This window comes from Myiozetetes cayanensis, unplaced genomic scaffold (genome assembly GCF_022539395.1).
Source record: "Myiozetetes cayanensis isolate MyiCay16 unplaced genomic scaffold, myiCay2020 scf20-37, whole genome shotgun sequence".
In the NCBI taxonomy this organism is placed as follows: domain Eukaryota; kingdom Metazoa; phylum Chordata; class Aves; order Passeriformes; family Tyrannidae; genus Myiozetetes; species Myiozetetes cayanensis.
The window spans coordinates 16,300,126-16,318,635 of NW_026087412.1; positions in this window are offsets into that span (position 1 = coordinate 16,300,126).

Consider the following 18,510-nt stretch of genomic DNA (forward strand, 5'->3'; position numbering starts at 1 on the left):
CTGCCTCCCAGCTGGTTCAGCTGATGTCAGGAGGGGTGTGATGTTCTTTCCACCAGTGGGGCTCCAGCTCCAAACCAGTGATCTGGACAAGTCAAGATGTTGCTCTCCTGCTACCATCATGCAGATTTTTATCCCTCTCCTGCTCTCAACTCTTTTGGTATCTGCTCTTAGAATAAACCTCACATACTAGGCATGGAGTTGGAAATGCTTTTGGCAGTGACAGCTTGACAGCTATTTCACAGCTCCTATGTTGTGCCCAGGTGGGAACTTTCTGAAGATAGCTCTAATGGGACGCCTTCTCCTTTGGTTTGAGTGACCCAAATACATATTCCCTTTCTATGTTTCACAGGGCAGCTCTCCCAAGGATCTGGGCTTTTCATATCATTCCCCTGCCCCCAAAATAAGCATTTGGGCTGCAAGCAGAAGGCAAAGTTATATCTGGAAGCCCTATTTTTTCTGTCACAGGCGTAGAAGTCTGTCTGCATACTTCTGAGCTTTGAGGCTGGGCAAATATTCCACACACATCTTCTCTTGAATAAAACGTGGCCTGGGTTATTCCCCCTGTGCAGTGTTTGTAGGGGTGTGCTGTGGTTAACAGAGTCTGGCCCAAGGCCACCATGAGTGTGGAGATTGCAGAGACTGTGGAAGAACCAAGCCTGTAGCTTGTGCGCTCCTTCAGGCTTGGGAATTAGTGAATGCTCCCCAGGGAGCACCAGCAGTGCCAGTGCCTGAAGCAGGAACACTGTAAGGAGGCCATTCCCACAGGATGATGTCCATGAATGTAAACCCAAAGCATCATAAAGCCTCAGAATCTTTTTACTGCTCTCTGGGAGCTGGTTCTGCTCCCCGGGACCCAAAAGGTCGCTGGCCCTCATTCATGACCATGGGATTGCTCTGATAGCCCCACCCCATCCTGAAACAGAGGGGGTTTCACAGGGATGACCTCAAGTTTGCTGAATGTGAATTCGCCTTGTGGGAGGTGCAACACACGAATTTTATGTCTGGCTTAGACTCTACTGTTTTATAGTAATCAAGAGCTCCATGAATGCTGCCTATGTGGCAGAGGGATGAGCTTTCCTCTGGAAAGCTGGGATGGCCAGCACTGAAGTGCATACTACTTATTTTTCCTAGATCTACCTCAGCGTATGGACAAAGCAAATTCAGTGTCAGCTACTCACCTAAGAGGAGAGTACTCCATGCAATATGGATGTGTGGGAAGCAGGGCAACTTACACAGGGCCTGGAAGGACCTGGAAAGACCTGGAAAGATAAATGTATGGGGGCCTGCCAGAAGGTCTGGTGCAAGACACTGCTTAACTCCTCTGGGACCAGGGAGCTTCCCTGTGTGCCAGGAAGAGCAACTCAGCGTGCCGCTGGTGTATCTACTTGATTGCACTGGCTTAGGCTGTGCTTGGGATGACTTGCCATGCAAGGCTGTGGCACTGAGATCCTTCTTCCATGAGGCTGTGAAAGGTATTAGCAAAGCTGCAGAAGAGCTGACAGCTAGAAACAAGCATTGTCTTATCATCTACCCAGACAGTGTCTATGTTGCCTGCTAGAGTCTCTGGCTGCTTCACTTTGCATTCCCCACCCATCCTTCTCATTCCCAAGCTCACCCTCTTTCTTTACTCTCTCTCTCTTGCAAGGCACATGAACTGCTAGTCAGCCCTCCTCAAAGACTGCTCTAAAGAGAATAAAATGTCAGGGAAATACCTGCACCCCCACTTGCAAATCAAGGAAGGCAACAACTGCAAGGAAGGCACCCCTCCCTGGCGCGACCTGCAGTGCCATCACTTTGAGTAATAGCACATCACATAGCCTGGTTGCAGTCCAAATTTGATATCCCTTGATGTTTAAGTGAGCAGTTCTTCCTTTACTTGGAAAAACTGTTTCTGTCTGTCAGGGAGCCATTTCTGTTTCCATTCACCCCTCAGCTCTAAGCTTATTTCTTAAGCCTATAGGAATGGGAGTTCAGGAATCTTTGTGAATTCTTTTGGGGGACAATCGATGGCCTGGAGCAGTGTGCCAGCTGGGATGTGCTAGCAGGATGGTGGTTGTACTCTTGTCACAGCGTTGAGGTTCTTCCTGGTTGCTTGTGGCTCATGACCCAGATGGTAAGGATCGTGAAGGCAAAATAGTGCTTCAGTCCCCTTTCATAGGTGAGAAGTGAGACACAGTGAGCATGAAGAGATGGCTTTGCAACCAGCTGGATCAGGGAACTCATTGATGCATCAGAGAAACAAATCTCTGCTGGATTAGCTCTGATTCATCTCTCTGTGTACAGTCCTGCCTGCAGACAGGACAGCAATAGAACAGACATGGAGTGAGAGCAGGGTCTCTGAAGTGACATACAAGAACTGTGACGCTGGTGCTGGGGCACTGAGATGCTAAGTGAGTCATTCAGAGCATTTCTGGCAGAGTGGGATGTCTCCAGGTCCCTATTTAGGATCTTCTTGGGAAGTTGCCGCTCCCCCCAGTGGCTCTGTTGTCCCTTGGAAGCGTTTTACAACCTTCTCATACCTTTTTGTGAACAGGTGTATGTCAATGCTCCAGAGTTTTACTTGTTAATGAATAGCTTTAAGGAGCAGCGAGAGGGATAACTGCTTGAGAGGAAGGATGATGCAGAGTATGGGCAGCCAGATTACTCTCCCACATCTACTGCTCAGGACTAGCAGGGGCAAAGGCAATATGATGGAGAAAGTAATACTCCCAGGGATGAGAACCCAGTCAGTGGCAAAGTTGGGACTCAAGAAACCTGATTTTTTCTAATGAGGGTTTGGTAGGGAATTGGCTGGGAGAATGGTTCCCAGTACCGGTTGGTGGGGTTAACAAAAAGTCCAATACAGAGCCCTGGTGGGGACAGGCAGCACGTCATGCCAGGGAAGCTGTGAGCCAGCACAGCCAGCTTCTGAGGCCAGGGAAGGTCAAGAAAGGCAGGAGGAGGCAGTGTAAAGGGACAGGTAGCAGTGTCGGGAGGGACAACAGAGACCCTCTTGATATGGACAGATAGGAGTAAGGAGAAGGATGGGGAGCAGGCAGCCTGCACACTCTGTTGCAGTGGGAACTTCCCGGGCTGGCTGTCCTGGCTGAGGGTGCCTCTGCTCCCACTTTGTGCAGCAAAGCTGCCTCATTCGCTCTTCAGGGCCACAGGGTAGAGCTCCCGAGCTGCTCCGGGAGCCCAGCCTGCCCGCCAGCACCTTCCAGGCAGACAACCTCCCGCTCTGTGCCCAACCTGGGCAGTAGGGGGCGGCCCGAGCACTGCTCTGACCCGCGGTGGGCACGGATGTTTGTGCCCCGGGGGCCTGCCCGGACCCCGGAGTCGCTCGCCGCGCCGCCCGTCCCGTCCCGTCCCAACCGCCCCGCCCCGCCCCGCCCCGCCAGAGGCAGCGGCTCTGCCTGGTGCGGGGTTCCTAGAGCCCCGCTCCGCCCGAGCCGGCGGGATCCCACCTGGGCTGAGGGCAGCTCCCTCTGCTGCTGCCGGTCCCACCTCTCTCCCCGCTGCCGCTGGCCGGTCGCGGTGCCGGTGCCGCTCGGGCAGAGCCTGGTGCTAGCGGCGGCTCCGCCCTGGCCCACCGCTCCCTCTCTCGCACTCGCTTTCACACTCACACGCAGACGCGCTCGAATACCTGCATCCCGCAACACCCGCCCAGAACATGCCGATGCCCCCGAGCTCACACTCAGAGTATCCACCGGCATGCACAACCTCTGGAGCACCGATACCGAGCACAGCCTGGCGCGTACACACTCCTCCCGACACACCTGCACATCCACACGCACATCCCGCAGCACCAGCCACTGCTTCCTTGTCCCTGGCACTCGGGAAGGCTCCAGGGGTTCCTGGGGACCGGAGGGGCAGCTGGAGTCCCCCAGCAGCTCCCCTCCGGGAGGGGTTAGGGCCACTGGGAACAGACTGAGTGTCTGTAAGGGAACCCAGGGAGGCACCAGCTCCTCGGCGACACGTGCAAACACGTATTTCAGACCCCCAGGGTCACGGCAGGGATGTCCCCATCCCCACTCCTGAAGGGCAGCCTCATGGCTATTCTCCTTCCCTCCCTGCCACGTTGGCCACTGTGTTGTGCTGTGTGCCGCTTCAGCACCCAGAGTGACGGTGTCACTGGGGAAGGGGGTGGGGGGTCTGTGTAGAACAAGGTGCGGCAGGAGCCCCCTGGCCCCAGAGAGGTAGGATGGAGGACTGTATGTAGTCAGCAGTGAGCCACAGATGGAGCAGGAGGCTGAGTGCCTGTGCCACCAGAGATGGTGGCAGTGCAGATGACCAGCTCTCACAGACAGAGCCCGTACCAACCCTGCCTCAGCTGGCAGCGTGTCAGCAGTGAGAGGGCTCCATGTAGCACCTGGCCGAGGTCAAGGCTGTGCACTGTGCAGGGTAGGTTCAGAGGCACACTGAGGTCCCATACAGAGAACCCCATAGTGGAGTCGTCACTCGTGGTCCAACACATTTCCCCACTCTCTTTTGGACCACAGGGGAGGGATATGCTGGTGAGAAGATGCAGTGTCATTTTCTGACTGCCCCCTTCTGACTGTCCCCTTGGGTTCCCTGCACCCCAGGGTCAGTGTCTGGGCTCCGAGGATGGGTGGGATGGGCTGGAAGCCTTGTTCCAGCTGGGCTGGTGGGTCTAGGCTGCTGGAGAGCTGCTGGCCAGCTGTGAACTTTGCAGAGGGAAAAACCGCTCCCTGGGGTGGGTGTTCCCAGTGCTGTTCCCCAGGACACTGTCTGCTTTCTGCCTGCCTGCAGCAGGCACTGTGGTGCTCCATGGCTCAGATCACCAACCTGGGTCCATCTGTGGGTGTTACCAGTGCAGAGCTGTGCCTGCCTGGCATGGTGGCTGGGACAGACTCTGGCCTTGGTCAGCGAGGGGCTGCTGCCCTCCTGACAAGGATCCCTGATGAAGCCTGAGATCTCTGCAGGAGATTTGCCTCCCTGAGCTGGCAGGGCTAAAGCTCTGGATGAAACATCTGCTCCCAGTGTTGTGCTGCTCAGGGCTCCGGGGCAGGGCCTAGCCACATGTGTTGGCCACCATAGTCCCTCAAACCAGACCCAGCCTCATCTCCTGGGCGCTGCTGCTGCACCTGTCTTGAGCCTTCCTCTTGCCTCTCCTCCCTTCAGCTCTCTTGCTGCCTGGGCACTTGGCCCCTGAAGGGAGGCACCTTTGACTGGAGAAGGGTGGCAGTGAGGGCAGGGTGTCAATTCCCTGGCATTGTGGGTAATATTCTGCCCCCATCCGTGTTATAAATTATCAATAAAAGCCAGGCTGCAAAGCTGCAATAAAGAAATAGTTTATTATAAAAACATTAAAACAAGCAAAAAAAAATATAACAGTGCACTGGGCTGCCTGCACCGAAGCGGGTCAGCGGCGACTGAACGTTTCTCCTCTCTTTTTGTACCATTTCGGGTCCCGTATTTCACAATCTTAGGTCCCGAGTACGCATGCGTAAGTCCTCGAGGCTGTAGTCTTGCTAAGTGATCGTGTTCCAGCGCCGTAGTCAGACGTGAGATGTTTATTGGGGTTTGAATTTCACAAGAAACGTGTATTGTGTTATCAACTTTCCTGGAAGAAGGATTTCTCTGTCTAGGATCCTTTTCTTGAGTTCCTGGAAAGACTGATTATTCATTTACCTTAAGAAAAGGTTTGTGTATCCCTTTGTCTGTTTTCCGATAGGGATTTCCTGGCAAACAGTCTCTTATGTTTTACTGGAAAAGGGGTTTTGTTACAAAACACAGAAATCTACCATTAATTTTTTTTTTTTTTTACTGCAGAGAAAAAAAAATTACAGAAGGTTATGATTACAGAGAATTTACTAGTTTCCCATTAATTTTATTACATTCTTACATTCTTAATTTATTACATACAATCCGTATGTGTCTTTTTCCATCTCAGTCTCTCTGTCCCTCTCTTTCCTGCTCCTTATCCCTCTTTTTCTCTGTTTCTGTTTGGCTCCTGTCACAGGTTTGCTTGTTCTGACGGAAAAAAAAAAGAACTGAGCAGGGAATTTTTTCCTTCCTCCCCTACCCCACTGTGTGGGAGAGATGTTGAATAGGCAGGTTGGTCTTTCGTTGGATAATTGACAAACACAAAAGAACTGGCCAAGGACTCACATTACAGACTGATGGCCCTCCAAGTCTCTGGTGAGGGGTGAGGAGATTTTTTTTTTTTTTTTTTTTTTTTTTTTTTTTTTTGTTTTTTTTTTTTCCCTCCTGGGAAACGGTACACTTTTTGGTTTCCTTAACTGAGGAAAGGTGTGGGTTGGGAAAGCTCCAAGGTTGCTTTTGTTCTCAGCTTGGCAGCCTGTTATTTTTTTCTCTGGCCTCGGTTTGTCTGTGCCCTGTTTCTGACCCCTGCTCGGACTTCATGGGAGAGAAACTATTTGGGAAGGAGATCACCTTTTTTTTCCCCGCCTCCGCTCCCATATTTTGGCAGCGATTTTTTTCTACACACCGGCGAAAAACAGAGGAAGTCACACAGCTAGCCGCAGACAACGTGAGTTTTCCTGGGAAGAACCCCTTCTCTCGTCGTTCCCTGCCCGTTGTGGAGGGAAGGTCTCCATTTACGGCCAATCCTGCACCCCCAGAAACCAAACAGCGCCCTCTGTGGGCCATGGTTGGAATTGCGCCAATAAAAACCTAACCCTAACTCTAACCCTAATTCTGACCCTAACCCTAACCCTAATTCTAACCCTAACCGCTAACCCTAACCCCTAAACCTAACCCTAACCCAAGTGCAGTTGGTGCACCTCTCTCGGCACTGGATAAAGAGGAAGAGATTTTTTGTGCAAGCACCTTTGGTCAGGGAGTTTTCTTTGTCCTTATGGAATTTTGGCTGTCAGACAGCCAGTTTCAGCCCAGCATCCCTACAAGTGAACGAGTGGCATTCTACCCGGGAAAGAAAGCCCTGAGCCTCTGTCTCCAAGCGCAGATGTTGCATCATGCTGTGCGCCTTTGGACTGGGAGGTATCTTAGACAGCACTGAACCCTAGACCTTAAAAAAGCATCTAAACCTAAACCCTAAACACTAAACGTATCCCTATCCCTTACTCTCACCCAAATGTTACCTAAACCCCAACCCTAACACTAACCCTAACCAGAACAACTCTAACCATAACAACCCTAACCCCAACACTAAGCCTAACCATAACCCTAACCCTAACCCTAAACACTTACCCTAACCCTAACCCTAACCCTATCCCTTAACCCTAAATTCTAACCCTAACCTAACCCTTAACCCCTACCCTAACCCTAACCTGTACACTAACCCGAAACCTAAACCCTAACCCTAAACCCTAGCCCTAACCTAATGAAAGGGACATGGGTGACGTCACTGGGGATGAGTGACATCATAGGGGATGGGTGGAAGCAAAGAGACAGCTATGATGTCACAGGCAATGGTGACATCACATGGGGCATCAGTGACATCACAAGTACAGGGCTGACATTAAAGAGAAAACAGTGACATCAGGGATATTGGTGGAATCACAGGGGGCAGTGGGGACATCACAGGGACATGGGTGACATTACTGGGGACCAGTGACATCACATTGGACTGTGGAATACAAAGAGAACGGTGTGGTATCACAGAGAAATCAGTGACATCACAGGGGACATTGGTGATTTCACAAGGACAGGGGTGACATCAAAGTGACACCAGTGATATCATCAAGGACATTGCGGACATCACAGGGACAGAGGTGACATCACAGGGGCATGGGTGACATCACTGAGGGCCAGTGAAATAACAGGGAACCGATGACAACAAAGAGCCATGATATAACAGGGACATCAGTGACATCACAGGGGTATGGTGACAGCAGAAGGATATCAGTGACATCATGGGGACAAGGTGCCACCGCTGGGCACAGTGGTGACACCACAGAGATAGCAGTGACATCATCTGAGACCAGTGACATCATAGGGGGCTGGTTAAAACAAGGAGACAGTCGTGATTTAATAGGGACATCAGTGACATCAAAGGGGTCTGGTGAAATCACATGGACATGGGTGACATCACTGAGGACCAGTGACATCACAGGTGAGTGGTGAAAACAAAGGGAAAACTGTGATGTCAGTGGGAAATTGTTAACATCATGGAGACATGGTGACACCACTGGGGACAGTGGTGACATCACTGGGAACTAGTGACATCACGGGACTGGTGACAACAAAGGCACAACCGCGATGTCACAGGAACATCGGTGAAGTCGCAGGAGACTTGGGTAACATCGCAGAGAAACCAGTGACATCTCCGTGTAGAATGGTGACATAACAGAAGACATTGGTGACATCACAGGGAAAGCAGTGATGTTATTGGGGACCAGTGACATCACACAGAACTGCTGAAAACAAAGGTACAGCCGTGATGTCACAGGGACATCTGTGACATCACAGGGGACATCGCTGACATAACAACACAAGTGACATCACAGAGACACCAGTGACATCATTGGGGACATGGGGGACGTCACAAGGAACAGTGGTGCCATCACTAGGACGTGGGTGACATCATTGGGGACCACTGATATTGCATGGGACTGTTGACAATAAAGGGACAGCCGTGATGTCACAGGGACATGGGTGACTTCACAAGCAGAGGGTTGACATTTTAGAGACACAAATGATATCATCGGGGACATTGCTGTAGTCATTGGGGACATTGGGGACTTCATGAGGGATGGTGATGACATCAGAGGGACAGCAGTGAAATCACTGGGGACCAGTGACATCACAGGGGGCCACAAAAAAGAAAGCCATGATGTCACAGGGAAATCAGTGAAATCACAGGGACATGGAGCCACTGCTGGGGACAGTGGTGACATCACAGAGACAGCAGCGAAATGATTGGGAATGTGTGACATTAAAGGGGACTGCAGAACAAAGGGACAGCTGTGACATCACAGGGATATTGGTGACATCACAGGGGACTCCAGTGACTTCACAAGGACAGGGGTGACATCACAGGTGGGGTGACATCACAGAAACACCAGTGACATCATCGGGGTCATTGTTGACATCACAGGGGACAGTGGTGACATCACAGGGAACTGGTGAAAACAAAAGGACAGACACGATGTCACAGGGACATCGGTGACATCAGAGGGGACCGGAATAACAAGGCAGAGACACCAGTGCTATCATCAGTGACACTGGTGACATCAAGGGGGAGCGTGGTGACATCACAACATCAGTGAAATCACTAGGGACCAGTGACATCATGGGGACATGGTGCTACCACGGGGTACAATGGTGACATGACACAGCAGTGACATAATTGGAAACCAGTGACATAAGAGGGGAGTGGTGGCAAGAATGGGAAAACCATGATGTCAGAGGGACATCAGTGACATCACAGGGGACATCAGTGACTTCACAAGGCCGGGGTGACATCACAGAGACACCAGTGATATCATGGGTGACACTGGTGACATCAGAGGGACATCAGTGACATCATTGGGGACCAGTGACATCCCACAGGACTGGTGACAACAAGGGGACAGCCGTGATATCACAGTGACATGGGTGACATCACTGGGGACATTGATGGCTTCACAAGGAAAAGGGTGATGTTAGAAAAACAGCAGTGACATCATTGGGGACATTGGTGACACCACAGGGGACAGTGGTATCATCACAGGGGCAGCGGTGCCATCATTGGGGAGCAAGGACATCACAGGGGTCTGGTGACATCAAAGGGACATCAGTGACATCACAGAGACGTGGTGCCACCCGTGGGGACAGTTGTGATATCACACTGTGACATCACCAGGGACATTGGTGGCATCACAGGGGACATTGGTGACATCATTGGGTGTCACAGTCGAGGCGGGGAGGCGACATGGGTTTCAGGATACCAGCAGCTTTTTTATTGCAACAGTGCAGTTACCTTTATACAGTTCTGGGGTGACACATGTACACACAGCACTGGTTTACCACTATCATAACAACTCATGATTGGACATACAGCCACATGTCCTAACACAATAGGCTGACATTCCTCACAGGAAACCCACTGTGTCACAGTCCTACTGTCCGTGGTTAACCCTCTGCCAGGTGTAAGAAGTTCCATCTTCAATGTCTCAGTTTACTGAGAGCCCAGAACCAGCTGGGCTCCCCAACAATTGGGGACCAGTGACATCACAGCGGAATTGTGACAACAAAGGGACAGCCATGATATAGCGTGGACATTGGTGACATCACTGGGGACATCGGTGGCTTTACAAGGACAAGGCTGACATCACAGAGACACCAGTGACTTCACAGGGGACACTGATGACATCACAGTGACATTGGTGACATCACTGGGGACCAATGGCATTACAGGGGACTGGTGACAAGAAAAGGACAGCTGTGATGTCACAGGGACATCAGTGACAAGACAGGGGTCTGGTGAAAACACAGAGAAGCCAGTGACATCACAGGAACATGGTGGCACTGCTGGGGACAGTGGAGACATCACAGGGACAGCAGTGACATCGTTGGGGGCCAGTGATATCACAGGGGACTGGTGACAATAAAGGGACAGCTGTGATGTCACAGGGACACCAGTGACATAACAGTGGACAGCAGTGACATCATGGGGACAGCAGTGACATCAGTAAACACCTGTGACATTACAAGGATAGCAGTTATGTCACAGGGACTTTGGTGACATCATTGTAGACCAGTAACATCACAGGGGTCTGGTGACATCACTGGGGACAGCGGTGACATCACAGGGACAGGGGTTCCACCCCTGGGGATAGTGGTGCAGTCAGAGGGACAACGGTGACATCACAGGGGTCCGCTGACATCACAGGGACATGGTGCCACTGCTGGGGTCAGTGGTGACATCACAGGGACTTTGCTGACATCATTGGGGAACAGTGACATCGCTGGGGAGAGTGCTAACATCACATGTAACAGGTGTAAAATCACTGGGGACACAGGGACTACCCCTGGGGACAGCAGTGACATCACAGGTACAGTGGTGACATCATTGGGGACAGCAGTGACATCACTGGGACAGTGGTCCATGACTGCTGCAGCCACTGCTGTCAGACAGGTGGGCCATCCCTTGCTGACTCCATCCCACTGTTTGCAGTCGAGCTCGGCCCTCCTGGGTGGCCCTGCTTGGTGGCCCAAGACCCCCAAAGCCATTCCTTGACGTTCATGGCACAACAACCAAAGGGTTTCGTCCCGTCAGGCAAAGCCAACGCCGGAGCCCTCCTGAGCTCCCGCTTCAGGCCTTTGAAGGCCTCGTCTGTCTCAGGGCTCCACATGATGTTCTTTGGGGTGATTTTCAGCAGGTCATAGAAAGGCTTTACAAGTACTCCCTACTGATAGAGCCATAAACGACACCAACCTGTCATTCCTAGAAAGGCTTGGAGATCTCCCCCTGTTTCTGGGTTAGGTGTCTGGCAGATGCTTCCTTTCTTGCTGCTCCCAGGGAACATTGCCCACCGGAGACTTCATACCCCAGGTACACCACTTTTTCTTGCACCAGCTGTGCTTTCTATTGGGAAATTCGGGAACCATTTAAACCCAAGAAGTTTAAAAGAGAGATTGTCCACTGCACACTCACTTCTTCTGTTACGGTCACTATTAAGAAGTCATCTCCATATTGTAGCAGAACGTCATCCGCCGGTGGCTGCTGCCATTGTTCCAGCTCTTTGACTGGCTGGTCACTGAACAAAGTGGGACTATTTTTAAATTTCTGTGGTAAGACTGTCCAACTTCATTGCATCTTTCTCCCACTATGGACAGATTCCCACTCAAAAGCAAAAATCTTTTGACTTTCCTGAGCTAGGGGTAGACAGAATAAGGCATCTTTTAAATCTAACACTGTGAATTCAATCAAATTATCTCTCAATTTTGTTAGAAGTGTATAGGGATTTGCTACCACGGGGTATAAGGTTTTAGTTATCTCATTAACTCCCCTTAAATCCTGAACTAGTCTTGGTTTCTGAACTGGGAGAATTGGGGTGTTAAAGTCTGATTCACACTCTATTAGAAGTCCCAACTTCAAAAAGTTTTCACTTCTTGGTTCAATTCCTTTTCTCTCTTCTAACCTCAATGGATATTGTTTCCTGACTACTGGCTTTGTTCCTGGTAATAATTCTATCTGAATGGGAGTTGCCTTTTTTGATTTACTGGGTACATCTGTAGCCCATACCAAGGAATATACTCCATCTAAAATGTGACTGATATTTTGATTGTTTTGCTCTGGCTTTACGCAGCTTAGGACCAAACTCAGGGCTGCTATTAGTTGTTTACCTGAAATTCAAGTTTACCTTTTTCAAAATTAATCACAGCTCCCAGGTTTTCCAACAAATCTCTACCTAACAGAGGCTTTGGGGAATTAGGTAGATCTAAAAATTGAATTCCCACTTTTTCCCAACTTTGTACTAGAGGGGTTTCAGAAAGAAAGCTTTTTCTGGTTGGCCTGTTACTCCCACGACTTGAACAAATTTATCACTTTTAGGCACTAGTTCTTGGTTTAGAACCAAAAATGTGGCTCCAGCATTGATCAGAAAGTCTAATTCTTTTTCACCTTCCCCTTGTTCCATTTTAACCAGTGAGTCTGCCAGGGAATGACTCACCGGTCCCCCTCATTCCCTGGTCTGATGAGCGATAACAGCTCCTCCTCGGTTCCCATTTACCAATGTTGGGCAATCCCGTTTCCAGTGTTCCTCCTGCATGCAATGGGCACATTGATTTTGTCCCACTCTTGCTTGTTGAAAAGGTGAGCCCCCTCTTCCTCACATTGCCTGCCCTCTGCCACCACCCTTAATATTTGAATTCGGAATTAAAGCAGCAACCACGACCTTTGTAAGTTTTCTATCTTGTCTTTTCTCCCTGTTGCTGTGCACTTTCCAGGTTTCATTCATTACCACTCTAAATCTTTATTGGAAAGATAATCAATTTTCTGTAACCTTTTTCTTATATCATTCCTCCTCATCAGATGATGGCATAGTTGAGCAGAAGCTAACACCGCCTCACTGCAAGCTGTGCTTTACAACTGCATTGAAGACATTCGAGTGATCCTCTCAATAGCCTGATTGACCTCCTCCATAAATACCAGAGAAATTCAACAATTATCATCTCAAAACCAAATCCCATTACTCCCTCTCCTAGGTCTCATCCTAGCAGCCACCCATATAAGGGGTGAATTTGGCCTTCACCCATATAAGGATCATGAGCCCACACAGGTTCCCCATTACTAAAGTTCTCAATTACTAATAGGTTGTATCCCTTTCGTTCTAAATGATCTGTAAATTTATGCAATGTTCCTCGTAATTCTTCAAGCACTTTCTAAACCTGAATTTCTTGTTCCAGTTCTAATTGTGCTCTGCTCCACTCAACATCCTCTTGCCAAGTGGGTTTCTTGTAAAACTCTGGTTCTTGTCTCAAAATATTCCTCAGTCTATCTCACCACTTCATATATTCACTGATCGATCACTTTGTCTGTTTCTGGCCAGTGCCCAGCACAGAACCACAGACTGGGACTCCTCACTCGCCTTGCAGTACAAACTGCGTCTCACACACACACTGACACACTCCAAGCTTTCCCAAAAGTTTCCCTCTCTCATCAGTTTTACACGGTTCAATCGCATGACCACACAAAGTCCCAAGATGTTGCTGTAGACCACAAAATACACACTTCACAGCAGATTGGAGGAAACTTTCAGAAACACAAACCTATTAGTTGTAGGACTGATATCTTGCCCGCTGGGTTTCTTCAAAGCTTTGATTAGCCCCACACCCCATACAATAGAAATTCAGAGTTGGATTTAATGCTATCTCTTGCATTCCCCTTAGTCCTAAAGTGTATTTATTACAGTGGTTGCATAGAGCTCTCACAATAATGAGCAGTTGCAAAAAGGACAAATTTTAATTCTAGGTTTCAAATGGCATGGTGAGTTCTCAGCTACTCGCTCAGAGTTATCAGAATCACTTCCCATAAAAGATCTTTACTTGACTCTAATTTAAAACATAGAACAAGACAGCACACAAAACAAACAAAACAGATAAAACCACAGAGAGCTATTTCAGTTGTTACATTCCAGGAATTCCTTAACAAGACAAGAAGAAAAGCCAAAGGAAACTTAGCATCTTGGCTCCCTAAATCTTAAGAACACCTAAAGGAAACTTTTCACTTCCCAAATCTTAAGACGACCCAAAGGAAGCAGAAGAACAAAGTCCCCATATCTTCAAGTCAAAACGAACAATTTTTGGCCAAATGGAATAGAATACAAACTGAGAAGGCGTCCCTTCTCATAACCCTGTGAGACAACGGGTCATCACCATCTTAAAGGGTAAATTGAAGGAAATAAAAAAAAAGCAAATATAAATACCTTTTTATGTTGAGCAGAAGTCCTTGGCCACCTGTGTGAGAAGCTGAGGAGTCGGGCAGTCTCGCCGATCAAAGATCCAGTCGGGGGCCCCCGAGGACCCCCAGGCCCCCTGGATTCCAGCACCAGCGAAGTTAACTCCTGCTGGATTGCCAGGAATGATACAAAACCGGCACAGAATGAAGTGCTCAAGAGGTAAGTTCTGTCTTTAAGCAGTAAGATATTTATTTTGAGCACCGTTGGGTATATGGTCAACTCGCATTTGACAGACTAGCTCCTGAGTTTCCAGTGAAAAGCCAGGTAATTTAGACAGTTTTCATGAGAGGTTACAACATCTTTATGTACATATTCATATGATTGCAACATCTAACCATGCATAGTGAATAATAGGTGGGGTTTAGGCGGAGCTTGAGGAGAAGTCTTCTACAATCGTCTTTTTTGGGGGTGCGTTAGGTGGTCATTCCTGTTCTTCGGTCTCATCTTGGGGGTCTTTTGCTCTTCTTCCTCATGTGAACTTTTCAACTTTCTTTGTTCAATGACCTAGTTTCTGGAGTTTGCAAAATCTCCTGACCAATGGCCTTCTTATCCCCCTCAAATGCCCACCTTATCTTTATTTATGACTGCTGGGCTGCTCAAAGAACATCCCCTCTATCTCTTACTTCAGTACAGTCAGCAGAACAGAACAAGCTGTCTCTGTTATATTTCAACATGACCAGAGCATCTTTGACAGAAGGTGGTACCAAACTCCATCTGAGTTAATCCTTAAAAACCCTGCTCTGTTCCATGTACAGGAGCATGGCGGGCTTGCAGGAGGCAACTCGGAGGATAGCACAGGACAAAGGATTTTTGGGTGGTTGAATGGGTAGGGTTTTAGTGCCTGGACCAAACAAGTGGTAAAGCTGGGCATTTACTGCCTGCTAGTGCTTCCCAGAAAAACAGAAAGGGGGAATTGTGGGAAAGGGCTGGACTGGGGGCAGCTTAGGCCTTGAATTCGAGCAGTTACAACTGTGAGCTTGTAAAGGAATGGAAACATCCAGAATGAGAAAGCAGAGGAGGAAAAACTGCAGTAAGTAACAGGTGTTGTTTTGAGATGTGCCAGCAGGCACAAAGACACTGAGCACCTCTCAGCAGATGAGCTGAAGCGTGTCCAGAGGCACAGAGCCAATGAAGAATAACTTGTGTGGTGTGGACAGGGGAAAAGCCTAGAAAAGATATCTGGGTGTTGTTAATAAAGGTCATTGCCTGCCAACAGTCTGAGGGTGCGTCTTTGGAGTCTGCTGCAAGTGCCACCCCCAGGACACGGGTGACACCCTGGAGACAGGAGTGACATCACTGGGGACCAGTGATATCACAAGGACACCGGGTGACACTCCTGGGGACAGCAGTGACATCGAAGGACACTGGTGCCATCAAAGGGATATCAGTGACATCACTGGAGACCAGTGACATCATTGGGGACAGTGGTGCCATTGAAGGGACAGAATTTTTGCGGACCTGATGACACCCCTGAGGACATTGGTGACATCAAAGGACAGTGGTGCAACCTCTGGGAACATCGGTGACATCACAGAGGACCAGTGACATTATTGGGGACAGCGGTGACGTCACAGGGACAGAAGTGACATCCCTGGAGACAAGTGACATCACAGGGACATGGTACCACCCCTGGGGACAGCAGTGACATCACTGGGGACAAGTGACATCACAGGGCACTGGTGACATCATAGGGACATCGGTGACATCATTGGGGACCAGTCACATCACAGGGAACTGATGACATCATTGGGAACACAGGGACCACCCCTGGGGACAGCAGTGACATCACAGGGCACAGTGGTGACACCCGTGGGGACAGTAGTGATATCATTGGAGAGCAGTGACATCACAGGGGTCTGGTACATCATAGGGACATCAGTGACATCACCGGGACATGGTGCTACCACTTGGGACAGCAGTGACATCACAGGGACAACAGTGACATTTTGGGGACACAGGGACCACCCTTGGGGACAACAGTGACATCACATGGGACAGTGGTGACATCTGCGAAGACAGCAGTAACATCACTGACCCCTTGGGTTCCCAAGAGCTGCTCAGGGTGGGGAAACTGAGGCATGCATTGAGGGAGGAGGGGTTGGGGGGGCTTTTCTGGAGGCTGTAGTTGGCTGCTGTGCCACCCCCCATGCTGAGACTGCCAAAGAGGGAGCAGAAGGACTTTTGGGAGCAACCAGTTCCTCCTGCTCCTGTGCAGGGGGGTCTGCAGCAGTTTGGTCCGATCTCACCAGGGGGCTTTGCCCCAGGACACCCTGCCTCGGGCTCTGGGGGTGAGGGATCTGCTCTTGGCCTCACGAGTCGGTACCATAATAAACAGTTGTCACTGTGTACATAGAGATCAAACTCAGAAGGCAGGGACTTGTTTTGGGAACAAGGTAGAGTCTTACATGAAGTACAAAAGGATGATACTTCCTGGAAATCTGGGAAGTTTTTGAGAAAGATCATCTTGGTTTCCAGGCCCCTCTAAATGGGTCAAACGAATAACAGGGACTGTTGTCACAGTGATTATTGTCTTTCATGCATTTCTGTGAACTGTTGTACTAATGTTTGTAACCCAAAGTACTATAAATCTTATCAGGGAGACTTGCTGGAAATTTCAAAAACTCTCAGAAGAGGGGAATTACGACGGCTGATTTGGAGAGGGGGCACCTTCAGGTCTTGGGTGTTAAACCATTCTCTGGAGGTGTAATGCTCTCCCAACTGCCCCTTGAGCCCGTGGCTCTATGAGCCCGTAAGAAGGACACACAGACCACGACTGAGGGATGGACGAAAGAGAAAGTTTATTGGGGGTGGGGGTTTATATGGTTTTCAGGGGGATTGAGAAAGGGACCAATGACAAGGTCAAGGTACTACAGAAAAACCCAATCATGTAAAGAGTTAACAGCCAATAGAAAGAGGTGAAACAAAGGCCAATGAGAAGACCCAGGACATTCCTGCATAAGGGTCCTTTACAGCGGGGTGTCAGGAAGGAGACAGAGTGACTTTGCAAAATACAGAAAAGCCATCTTAAGATCTGTTTAAACAACATTAAAAACTTCTGTTTCTATAACATTTGAACTGTTTTCTTCTTTTCCTTCACCATTCCATCTCTGGCAGGACCTCTTCCATTCCATATAGGGCAAATTCATTGCTACAGGGAATGTTGGGAAAATCTTTAATTTCAACAATTAGTGTTGAAGTCTTGTGAATTCCTTCAGTGGGACAGGACAGGGCTTAGTCCTGTATCCACCCACGGCTGCGTAGGTGGATACAGGTAGGTAACCCTAACCCTAACCCTAAATCATAGCCCATAACACTAACCCTAACCCTGACTCATCAACTGTCTAGTGCAGTAGGTGTGCCACTATAGGCATTGCACAAAAAGCAAGGCCTTTCTGTGCAGGAAACTTTGGTCATGTTCATCCACATGAACTGTTGGCTGTTGGATGGCCAGTTTCAGTCCAGTGCTCCTACAAGCGAACGACTGCCATTCCACACGGGAAAGAAAGCCCTGAGCCTCCGTCTCTCAAGAGAAGTTGGTGCAACACTATCAGCACTACACAGAGAGCAAGGGTTTCCTGTCCAAGCACCTCTGGACTGGAAGGTATCTTCTCTGGTTCTGAATCCTAGACCTAAACTTTAAAAAAAATCTAAACCTAAACCTAACCCTAAACCCTAACCCCTAGCACTAACCCTAACCCTAACTAACCCTAACCCTAACCTTAACCTGATCCCTACACTAATTTCAAACGCCCTAGCCTGTACCCAGCTCTCATCCCCTCTGAAAAGAAGTGCCTGTAAGAACTGCAAAGACAGACACACAAGAATCGTACATGGGGGATATGTTGCGCTGTCCCCTGCACACCCTAGTGCTGCCCGTAAAATTCAACCTCTCTTCTTCACTGTCCTGAGGGACTTCTTCTTTGACATCCCCTTCCCTACGCTCAGGGCATCCTGCAGTCCCTGGGTTCTTCTCTTCGTCAGCTCCAAGAAAGGAAACCAAAATCAGTGCAGGACTTTAGCAGCACATCGGCCAAACCCCAACCATTCCCACACTCACCCTCTCCTAAGTGCACCCAAGTCCTCGTGTCACTGCCTCCAGCAAGAGGTGCAGCTTGCAGCTCCCACTGCATGGCACACC